This window comes from Natator depressus, chromosome 3 (genome assembly GCF_965152275.1).
Source record: "Natator depressus isolate rNatDep1 chromosome 3, rNatDep2.hap1, whole genome shotgun sequence".
NCBI classification, from domain to species: Eukaryota; Metazoa; Chordata; order Testudines; family Cheloniidae; genus Natator; species Natator depressus.
The window spans coordinates 208,480,425-208,493,071 of NC_134236.1; positions in this window are offsets into that span (position 1 = coordinate 208,480,425).

The window sequence follows — 12,647 nt, forward strand, 5'->3', positions numbered from 1 at the left end:
CCGCCCCGATGCGTCCCATACATCCAATCTCTCTTTGTTATATGGAGCAGTTTGGGAAACTGTTTCATTATTTTATATCCCTAAGGCCATGTAGCGTGTCAGCTCTTTGGGGCAGAGGCTATGTCTTGTTCTGAGTTTGTACAGCGCCTGGCATGGCAAGTCCTGGGGCAGGACTGGGGTTCTGAGGTACAAATAGTACAAAGGTTATAAAACATCTGGCCCGGCTTCCTAGGGCTGACCCATTTCTACTAGATGCAGGTCTCAAAGGTGCCTTCAAGCCATGCGTGTGGCCCTTGGACTCAGGAGCTGCTCTTCGGTCCCAGGAGCTGCAGCAGCAGCTGAGAATAGCCAGAGCAGTCGTGCCTCTCGCGTGACAGGCTGCAAGGCAAAGCGGTTACTCCAGCCAGTGGTGTTCCCTGTGGGCTCAGTCCGCCAGAGCGGCGCAAAGGGGCTGGATCAGATCTCTCGCTACATGTTCATGGTTTGCAATTCCATGCCATGTAACTGCCCCAATAGCCTATCCCCCGCTACAGACCAGCTGCATGGCCCAGAGGGAGTCACAGCCGCTGTGATGTCACAGCCTGTGGCATGATGGGGCATCCCCGCGGGCGGAGCGGGAGCCAGCCTGTGGAACGCCAGCGGGGAGGAAAGGCAAGCCGAGTTCTGTTTCAGATGCCCCCCGTGGCCTTGCCGCAGCCAGCATTCAGCACATCAAGATCCCTTTGGCTCATTTTGTTTTAAAGCTTTGCAGGTCACCTTGAAGCTTTGGTTTTGAGAGCCGGCCATTTGTTCTCAGAATTGCTGGAGAAATTACAGCCATGCTCAGCAGATGGTTTGTAAAACGGGCTGAGGAAAATGGAACAGTCTCACTGGCTATTAGCCATGCTATTATGCGAGTCTAACAGCCTGGAGCTGGAGTCATTTGCCACTTCAGAGAGCAAACACAATTCATATTATCCGTAGGGGTAGCACCAGCCCCAAACATACGTTGGCTGGCTACAGGATTACATGGGTTAGTGCTGACGGGGGTGGGGAGGCCTGTTAAAGAACCCACTGCTCAGATCCTGACTTAGGCAAACTCCCACTGACCAGGGCCCAGACCCTCAAAGGTAGTTAGGTGCCTAACTCCCGTGGGAGGATCTGGACCTGGAAGGCTGAGGGGGGCAGGATGTCTCACTTTTCAACCTCATCTCTTCCACTGACCGGCCTTAGCATGCCAGTGTTGTTGGGGTGATCTCCCAGATCCCCTGTGAGACAGGGGATTGTCTCCACCTGTCACAGATGGGGTAACTGAGGCAGAGAGCGAGCAAGGGTCCTAGCCGGGCCGTGCAACCTTGGGGTCCGTTTCACCCAACTTCTTAGACTTGCAATCCCTGCACTCTGCAAAACACAGGGACTGCCTGATTCTGCTCCCCTGCCCCGCACAAGGAGCAAGCGAGTGGGGGGGTGAGACAGGCAATGGTTGGCCGGCAGGGTGGGGTCAGAGCCCCTGGAGAAGCTACCAGCTCCATCTGTGAGCCCAGCAACCCTGTTTCCCCGCTGCTCCCCCTCAGGCCAGGCTACGGCACGAACGGCCATACAGCAAACAGGCCCACACTTGGTCAGCTGGCTAGCCGCATCCTGCACTCCCTGTGCCCTGTCCCCTCAGCTGCGCCATGCCTCTCTCACCACCAGGGCCTGATCCGGTGAGCCTGCTCTGAGCACACCCAACGCCGGATACCCCTGCAACCCTGCAGCAGGCTGCTGAGGGGCGCGAGGCATAGCACCCGCACAAAAGGCAGCCAGGGACACTCCTCGCTAGTGTGCTGGCTTCGGCACATCCCCTCCTTAGGCACCTGCCTCTCCCCACGTGTTGTACGGGGAGCCTGGGCCCCTAACTCAGGGCTGACTCCGCTGGGCAGCAGGACACCTGGGAGTCAGGCATTGCACAGCATGCCAGTAGCAGAGCACGGAATGGAAAGCAGATCTCCCACGGCCCAGACCCTGAGCCATCCTCCCTCCTGGGTCAGTGTGGTTCTGGCAGCGAGACTGCGCTGGTCCCTTGGTCAATGGTCGCCTGCAGCAGAAAGCCGGTGCAGATTCTCCTCCCTCGGATGCCACTGACCACGAGACATTGCCAGCCAGCGGGCAGCCCTAGCTCGGAGCTGCTCATGCAACTCTGCTCCTCCCTGCGCGGTCCCCATGCTCCCTACCACGATGCACTCCGAGCACCTTCCAGCTGGGCTGTCCGGGGATGGGACAGGGAGCAGCTTCAATGCCTGGCCAAGGCCCCATGGGACCTGCCTCCAGAGACTGCTGATGGGCGCAGTGCTGACTCCTGCATCCCTGCTGCTCCCCTGGCCGCCTTCTCCCTGATCTGCAGACCTCCCAGCGAAGAGAAAGCGGAACTGCAGCCTCTGTCACTGCAACCTCCCCCGGGTGACATTTCTGTTGCCAGGGGCCTCTGCAAAGGTCTGCACTAGACATTGCCAGCTTCAAAGCCAGGCTGCATTTGGCCTAGTGCCTTTTCCCAAATGCTAAATATTTAAATGGTGTTAGCCATTGGTCGTATATTTGTAGTGGGTCTGATCCTGCAGTCCTGACTCAGGCCATGCACAGTCAAAACTCACTCCTGAAGTCAAGGAGAGATTTGCCTAAGTAAGGATTGAGTAAGGAGAGCATGAGTAAGGCCAGAAACAACCTTAACTCTGCCCCTTTGTGCATGCAATGATAGGTTAATTGCAGTATTCAGCTCAATGCAGGAGCTCCGCCCTCTTACCCCATTTTACTATAGTACATGTGTTATACCGTGCCTGGGTTTGCATTACTCTGCACTTGTCCTATCAATGGATTTCCACTCACTCTTTGGTGTTACACACAAACACCTGCATGTGTGTCTCTCAGGTTGTAGGAAGAATTATATTATATTGCTTGAGAAATGGGATGTGACCACCTAATTAAATACCCATGTACTGCCATGATATATGGAATCACCATCCTTTTTAAACAGGAGGCATCTGTTAAAGAAAACAGCTACCACCACACACAAACAAACATACATGTTTCCACACAGCTTGAGTTCCAGCTTTGTCTCTCTTGTTTACCAGACACAACATTCAGTAATGGAGCCAGATTTTGTGCAGTGGTAGAGCTAGAGGAGCGCGGGGACATGGGTCATAGGTAGTGCCACTGTCAATTATCTCTATTGGCTTGAAAAGTCACCCCCTCACCTCCAATTCCCCATTATCTCTGCCACTGACAACATCATGTCTGGACTTCTCTACAGAGGATATTCCTGCCCCTGCACCCTCCTTTATCCACCAGCAGGAGGACAGCTGCCTGGACCTTTGGCCAGGGCTTTAAATCCTGTCTGAATGGTGGCTTGTGCATTTGGCCAATGAGTCAAACTGACCTGACCTTCCACCTATGCCTGTCATCCTGTGGACTTCTTGCCAAACATATTGCAAAGGAGACACTTTAGGCCAAACTCTGGAGCTCTTACTGATGCTGAGTAGCCCCATAGTCCTTGAGTGTTCCCACTGATTTCAATGGGAGCACCTAGGTAGTAATGCACTTCTCCCCAGGAGCATAGATGACCCCTTGCAGAACAAAGTACTGCTCAATGGGTGACACCCTGGCCCTGTGGGAGTCAATGGGAGTTTTGCCATGGACTTCAACAGAGCCAGGACTTCACCCAGTTTAAGGGTATCAGAATCTGGCCCTCTCTATAAAATGACATGTGTCTCCTGTGTGGACTATGGCTGTATTTACCTTCCCAGATCTGCATCAGCAGGCATTTCCCGGCCTCCAGCATCATGCCTGCCAGCCAGACTCAAAACAGTTTCGCCGCTGATGGAAGGAATTTTTACTTCCCCAAGCCTCTTACATTCCACCCAGTGCAGTGGCCGTGGAGACTCTTCTAGATTAAGTCAGTTTCATGACTAGCACTCGCAGAAACACAGCCAGACACTTGGAAGCACCAGCTCACCTGGGTTTTGACCACCTCCTGGCCTGGATTCCTAGCAAGGTGCAATTAATACAGTGCAGGAACTGGGACAACAAACAGGCGCACAGGTGTGCTGTGGCACGAGGAATGCCTCTCTCCGTCCTCCTCTGGGTTAGTCTCGCCATCATCGCAAACCTCAAAGATTTACAAAATTACACCGTTATTACTGGCGTCATTGGGAGGCTTTCTATTGGTTCAGCATGCGGAGCCGGTGTTAGCAACCCAGGGACATCATCTCCCAGAGAACGGCCTATTTCTCATTCCCTCACTGTTGGGATCCCGTCACGTCCCTCCATTTCCCACGCAGGCAAAGAAATAATTCCTCACTTTTTAACCTCACCATCTAAGAGCAATTTCCAGTTGGAACCTGTGCTCACCTTTAGGCCCCAATTCAGCAAGGTGCTTAAGCACGTGCCTAATTGTAAAACACACGAGTAACACAGCAACATTTTCCACCAAAAATAGTTCGTTCACCAAAAAAAAAAAAAATGCAATTTGGGGTCGACTGCAGCAATTTGTGAATTTGGGTCAAATTCTGCAAGTAGTTGTAGCCCCAAAAATGATTTTTTTAAGTTAAAGCGTTTTCAAAATGAAAGACTGAGTTTTGACTTCATTTAAAAAACAAAACAAAAATGGATATAAAACAATGAAAAAAGCCCTCCAAAAATTCTTTCTGGGTCAAATGATATTCTTTGGTTTTTCATTTTGATGAGAAAAAAATCAAAACAAAACATTTCCATTTCCGATTGGCTCAAGTTTATTTTATTTTTTTCAGAATTTTTGGTTTGGCCACTGAACCAAAACATCACTTATTGGGTCACGTCTTCAGGGGAGTATCATCAGTGACTTCAAGGGAACTAGTTATGTGCGTAAAGTTAGGCCCATGCTTAAGTACCTTGCCGTACCGAGTCTTATTTCTCCTCAGCCTTACCTCCGTACCAGCCTCACTGGGAAAGCTGAGATAGCAGCAACAGGAAATTTTCAAGCTGTGATGAAGAAAGAGAAACATTATTCGATATTTTTTAAAGTGTCTACTGTTGATACACAAAGGTACAGAATTGTTTAAACACATTATGCCATCCATAGTTTAGTCTTTATACTAAGACGGTCCTTGCTTCAAAAAAAAAAAAATCTAGTCATACTGGAAGTCGTTTGTGCTCAGAGATGTCTCTCAATCAATAGAGAGCATTTCCCTAGATTAATTCATTCTTAAGGCCAGAAGGGACCATTGTCATCATCTAGTCTGACCTCCTGGATAACACAGGCCCATTACATTTCAACTCTATTGAGCCCAATAACTCAAGTTTGATTAAAGCAGGTCTTCCAGAAAGGCATCCAGTCATGATTTGAAGATTTCAAGATCCTTGGTAGTTTGTTTCAATGGCTGATCACCGTCACTGTTAAAAACGTGCGCCTAATTTGAATTTGTCTGGCTTTAACTTCCAGCCACTTGTTGTTGTTCCGCCTCTCTCTGCTAGATTAAGGAGCCCTTTAGTAACCAGTATTTTCTCCCCATGATGATACTTATTCTCTGTAATCACATCACCTCTTGATCTTCTTTTTGATGAGCTAAATAGATGGAGCTCTTTAAGCCTCTGTCTCTCGGTGAGACATGATTTCCAACCCTCCGATCATTTTTGAGTTTCTACTCTGCACCCTCTCCACTTTGTCAACATCCTTTTAAAAATGCGCACACCAGAACTGGACTCCGTATTCCAGTGCCGCTTTCACTGAATAGTGTGTGACCTGCACAGACCTGTATCTGGGGAGGTCTTTGTCAACCATCACCCTTTCAGGGCTGTATATGGTGTCACAGCAACTCTGCCTCAGTTTCCCCCACCAACAAGTATTTGACCCTGTGCCAGAAAGCTTCCTCTTAGGATTCCAGTGGGGTCATTTATAGGCTCTCCCCTTCCAAGGCAATAGAATCTAACAGATCAGGAGTCCAATGGCCCTAGCCCTATCTGGGATGGGAACATTTCTTGATCTCAAAAATTTCCATGAGACAGGAAAACTACTTCCTGCCCAACTCTAGCTATGATCTCTGGATTCCTTTCACCCAGAAAGTCTAGTGAGCCTAGAATGAAAGTTTAGTGAATAAAAACAGTAGACTTCTCTCCATGGCACTCCTGCAGTTTTACACTTGTGTAACTCCATGGAGTTAGACCAGCACAAAACTGGACAAGCACAGGGGTGACTCAGGGCCAATATTTCCATTTCGATTGTGCACTACCAGACAAGAAAAAGACAGAGAAAAATCTTAGCAGCAAATAAATGTCTGCCTTCCCACAGTCCCAAACCAATAGCTAACAACTGACATTTTAAGCAGCCTTATATAACTAGAGAGTAAAAATTACTTCTTTCAAGGCTATTATCATGAAAAATGTGAAGGTATTTTATTGACTGGTAATTAAAATCTCATCCCTTTTTGTAGCATATGGCAACGGAGGTAAAGCCATTTTGTTAAAGGTACAGCTTCCGAACTGCATGAGCAATCAAGATGTTTGATCTCCCTGGGAATGTACAATAAAAGATTCAGATCTTACATGTGAGCTGAAGATACCAACAATCAAAAGTCAACATGGCATCTTATCAAACATCAATTTTAAAGATGCCAGTATTTAAAGGTCTGGTTTGGTCTTTGTTTTTATTCTGCACTGTTTGCTTCTCTCATCTAATGATCCAACTGTGAGATGAGAATTACCCTGAATCTCTCTTGAAGTTTGCTCCCTGTGACTATCAAAGGATGTTTTGTTTTGAATGATTTTGTTGTTTCCCCTCCCCGCAACCAAAGTAGATAAGACGACTAAGAAGATTTCAAGAGGAATGGAAAAAAAAAATACCACTGATGTCCTTGTATACTGAAGGCAGGCAGCTTCAGTCTTGGTGCAATTCATTAAAGGTCTGATCCAAAACCCATTGGGAAAGATTCCCATTGCTTCAATTGGCGTTGGAATGGACCCTTAGAACTCACGATTTGTAAGAGCACCTGTTTAGTGACTAGATTGAAATAATTATGTTTGACCTGTCATGACCTAAGTGATCCTGTCCAGATCTGCCTGTGATTTTCAGTTAACTACGACCCTGATATTATGTTCTCACAAAGGGAATTCAGAATTGTGTCTGCTGGGTGTTGCCACCTCATTCCACTTGTCAGCAGATATCCCAGCCTCTCCACACTTTGATCCCTATCCTGGCCTTTCTGGAAAGTGAATTCTTTCATGTTTTGCACAGAGACAGGAGCAGTGAAGAGAAGTCATCTGCAGCAGGCTTGTCCAGATTTCCATAACACATCTTTTATTAAGCAGACATTCCCAAGAGTATTGCAGATAAAATTTGGTTCTTGCATTTGTAAAGTTAATACATCAAGCCAATAAAGAAAAATAGACTGCAATTACTAGGGAATTACATTCTGTAAGAAAATGACTGAATTTATTACATTTCAAATGTGCGTAGCGTAAAACCATGTAATATACCGGTCAAGAAGGCTGAGGTAAAGAGAGAGAGAAACTTTTTAAAGTGATGGATGCAGGAACAAACCAAGAGCAAAAAATAAATGAGGTCTGGTAGCTACTGTGAATAGAGCTCCTAAATTCAATGCAAGTATGCCAGTTAGTACAGTATTGTAAAACTGCCTCCAAGTATAGCAGACAATTCAAGCACGGTAGAACCTCAGAGTTACAAACACCTGAGTTATGAACTGATCAGTCAACCACACACTTCGTTTGGAACCGGAGTACGCGATCGGGCAGCAGCAGAGACCAAAGAAACAAGGCAAATACAGTACAGTGCTGTGTGAAATGTAAACTACTAAACAAATAAAGGGAAAGTTTAAAAAAAAAAGAAGAAGATCTGACCAGTAAGGAAACGGTCTCTGTGCTTGTTTCGTTTCAATCAAGATGGTGAAAAGCAGCATTTTTCTTCTGCATAGTAAAGTTTGAAAGCTGTGTGAAGTCAGTGTTCAGTTGTAAATGTTTGAAAGACCAACCTTAACCTTTTGTTCAGAGTTACAAACATTTCAGCGTGCCGAAGAACCTCCATTCCCGAGGTGTTCATAACTCGGAGGTTCCACTGTAGGCTGACCAGAGAGCAAGTGTGAAAAATCGGGATGGGGGTGGGGGGGTAATTGGAGCCTATATAAGAAAAAGACCCAAAAATCGGGACTGTCCCTATAAAATCAGGACATCTGGTCACCCTATTCTGCTGTATACCAAACACTGAAACACTGTATAAGATACACATATACCAGACAGTGAAATGCTGTATTACACACCAGACAATTCAAGTGTACCATCTCTTTACTGTGCACCAGGCAAGCTTCTTGGGGAAGGGCTCACTTCGTTAAGCACAATCGCTTATAAACTCTGATAGGGCTTTATCCAAATTCCATTGAAGTCAATGGGAGTTTTTCCATGAACTTTGGTTGACAAGCCTTGTCTCCATTAGTCAGTTTTGCTGCTTTAATTACATTAGTATATTTAGAGCAGTACAACCGCCAGGTTGTGGACGCAGTTGTACTGTATAAAGTGGTCTTATACCATTATATCTTATTCCGGTTCTGGAACTGAAAGAAGATATAGTGGTATAAGACACTTTTATACGGCTATAACTGCATCTATATTAGGGTTTTTCCCCAGTCTAACTATGTGGGCAAGAAGTCACACCGGTAAGCTAAAACTTTCACGCCTAGACCAGCCCAGGCTCACACTCGCCTGTCCCCAGGGGAGATAGCATTTGCTGGTAAATTCATACTGATCACTTTAAAACATTAGTACAATATTGTAGTGATAAAAAAAACCCAGACGTGCCATGAGATTTTGAGTTAAGGCTCTACAAGCTATTATAGCTTTGAACTTGTGTCCCCGTCCCTAATCCCCATCTAACTAATAGGGAGCCGGGTATTTTACAAGCATTTGGATAAGTATTGCAGTAAAATCGGAACTTTTTCAAATCACTGGCTCCATTGCTGACCAGAAATGGACATGCAATTCCTTATAAAAATACATTAAAAGAACATAAAGGTTGGAAACGGATGCACCAAAAGTCAAGAAATGCTAACGTGAAGGTTGCCTGGAGAACACCTTGTGCATATGCACTGATCTTTAATCGCATGCTGTGACTTCCAGGGCACATCTGCCCCATTCAGTGCCCAGGTTAAATGCTGAGGGCCTAGTCCAAAGACCACTGAAGTCAAGGGAAGTCTTTCATCGATTCATAGAGCTTAAGGCCAGAAGGGACCACTGGATCATCTCGCCTGGAGAGCAGAGGCCATTACATTTCACCCAGTTACCCCTGCACTGAGCCCAATAGCACGTGTCTGATCTTCCAGCAGGCAGTCTCCATTTGAAGATATGAGGAGACGGACAATCCACCCCTTCCTACACTAGGATGTTCCACTCCACTCTCAGTGTCAAACATTTGTGAATTATTTCCCCTTTGAGTCTGTCTGGTGTCAGCTTCCAGGCAGCAGTTCTTGTCACGGCTCATTCTGCTGGGCTAAAGAGCTCTTCAGCGACCGGTATTTTCTCCCATGAAGGCACTTGCACACTGTAATCAAGTCATTTTGGTCTTCTTTCTGATAGGCTACACTCTCTTCCCATTGACTCCATTGACCTATGGGGTCAGGCCCATGAATGAGGCAGGGGAGCTGTCTGTATTTTTGTCCTTGTTCAGTGAGGTAACAGTCTGTCCAGGCTGTTTGAGGGCCCAAAGCCACCCCCAGGTAAACAGGTGCAACTTCTAAGTACTGCCGCTGGCTTCAGGGGACTAACCTTGTGGGAACAGCCAGAAGAATTCGTCCCAAAATGAAAACAGATCCACAGGACTCCCGCTTCACTCACTCACCACCTGCTGTCCATCCTGCACAGGGAGTGAGACGAGTTATAGATTTGAAGGCCAGAAAGGACGATTAGGAGCATCCTGTCTGACCTCCTGCATAACCCGAGCCGTCCGGATCGTTAACAATCTGCATCCAGTTTGAACTTTTTTTTTTAAAAAAAACTTTACCTGCCAGCCAATGGCTCTTGTTACACCTTTGCCGGCTAGATAAAGAGCGCCTCTTCGCCCGGGTAGGTATCGATCAAGTCCCCTCTTCACCTTCTCTTTCACCCACAAGAGAGATGGAGGGCCCTGTGGCAGCAGTATAGGGTTTGTCACTCTCGTTGTGGGAGGGCTGCAGGGGCTGTGTGAAGTCGGAATTCTCCACACACACACTTCGTATGGATTCCAAAGCAAATATGGCAACACGGCAACCAATCAATTCATGGGGGGGGAATTGTTTGGTGTGAACTAGGTTCAGTCCAATCTACTGTACGATCCCCACCATTGCCATGGCAACCCCGCTAATGGTTTTTTCCTCTGTGACATTTCTAAAGGGGTCGGTCCATACTCAAGCTAATGCACTGAGCGCTGCGGCTGGCAACTCTAGCTCCTTAAATGGACATGGGTGACTCTCAATAAAGTGTCTGCAGCAGGCTGGATATTAAAGTGACATGGGCAGATCAGAACCAACTTTGACGTGCGTTAAGATTCCCAACCAAATGTGAGCGGGTGTTAGGCAGCACCGTGGCTTTATGTACCTAGGTTCCCCCCCTCCACCTGGCATACTCGGGCTGCCCCGGGGGACTAGGATTCACTGTAGTCAAAATGGGCCCCAACCAGTACGATCAGAACTGATGGAATGGTCTGAGAGTCCTGGCACTGGACTAAGAAATCTGATGAGGTTCAATAAGGATAAGTGCAGGGTCCTGCACTTAGGACGGAAGAACCCAATGCACAGCTACAGACTAGGGACCGAATGGCTAGGCAGCAGTTCTGCAGAAAAGGACCTAGGGGTGACAGTGGACGAGAAGCTGGATATGAGTCAGCAGTGTGTCCTTGTTGCCAAGAAGGCCAATGGCATTTTGGGATGTATAAGTAGGGGCATTGCCAGCAGATCGAGGGACGTGATCGTTCCCCTCTATTCGATATTGGTGAGGCCTCATCTGGAGTACTGTGTCCAGTTTTGGGCCCCACACTACAAGAAGGATGTGGATAAATTGGAGAGAGTCCAGCGAAGGGCAACAAAAATGATTAGGGGTCTGGAACACATGACTTCTGAGGAGAGGCTGAGGGAACTGGGATTGTTTAGTCTGCAGAAGAGAAGAATGAGGGGGGATTTGATAGCTGCTTTCAACTACCTGAGAGGTGGTTCCAGAGAGGATGGTTCTAGACTATTCTCAGTGGTAGAAGAGGACAGGACAAGGAGTAATGGTCTCAAGTTGCAGTGGGGGAGGTTTAGGTTGGATATTAGGAAAAACTTTTTCACTAGGAGGGTGGTGAAACACTGGAATGCGTTACCTAGGGAGGTGGTAGAATCTCCTTCCTTAGAAGTTTTTAAGGTCAGGCTTGACAAAGCCCTGGCTGGGATGTTTTAATTGGGAATTGGTCCTGCTTTGAGCAGGGGGTTGGACTAGATGACCTCCTGAGGTCCCTTCCAACCCTGATATTCTATGATTCTATGATTCTATGATTCCCGCTGCTTTCTTATTATCCCCTGGCAGGACCAGTTGCCATTAACGAAGTGCGCTGAACTCCTCCAGCGAGCAAATCAGACACAAAAGCAGCAGTAAGGCCGTGACACTGCAAACAACAGCAGAACTATTAACTGCATGGCCCACCAGTCCTGTCACAGGAAGTGAATGGAGTGAGGAGGAGAGAGGGTGGACGGGAGCCTTTGCGAGGTATTGAACCGCCGGACATCACCTACAGCACAGAGTAGCATACAGCAAACGCTGTGGAGGACAACGTAGCCACAAAACTAATGGCTCTTCGTTGCCCGAGCACATGCGGGCTTCCAGATTCAGAGCGGAAAATGAGGCCCCATTGGAAACATGGCAACTCTCATGCCTGGAAGGCCACCTTTTTGACATGCCTTGCCTTGCAATAATCTCCTGCATCCATTCACTAGGTACACAGGCCTGGGGGCAGGGAAAAGCAGGAAAGTCATGGGAGGATTGAGTTGGGTTAGTGGGTTGGCAATCCGTTAAAAAGGCCTTGGTTCTCCACTGCAGAGGTGGCAACCCACAGGGGTCATATTCAGGTTCCAGGGGATCGTGAGGTCTCCCCCGTCCCGTTCTTCCCGTACTGCTAAATGAGAGAGGGGCTCCATGGGGGGAGCCCCGGGGGGCTGCCAATATTGAAAAGGGGTCCCGGTATGAAAGAAATCGAGAACCACAGTCTTAGTGCAATGGGTTCAAATCCCCACGGGACGGATTCATTCGGCCAAGGTGCACATCTCGAGTACCATGCAGCTGAGGCTGTGGCAAGCTTGGAACGAGCCTGTGGCAGAGTGCGAAGTACAAAGGCCCGAGTCAGCACCCTTCACAGCAGCCCCAGTCAGGCAAAGCAGATTGGAGCCGACTATGCCAGGCTGTGCCTAGTTTGTGGGCGGGGCAGGGCAGAAAGGCCAGTTAAGCCATTAGCCAAGAGCCCACAAATAGGCACAGGTTTCAGAGTAACAGCCATGTTAGTCTGTATTTGCAAAAAGAAAAGGAGTACTTGTGGCACCTTAGAGACTAACCAATTTATTTGAGCATGAGCTTTCATGAGCTACAGCTCACTTCATCGGATGCATACTGTGGAAAGTACAGAAAATCTTTTTATACAGATGTAAGCAGAGTCA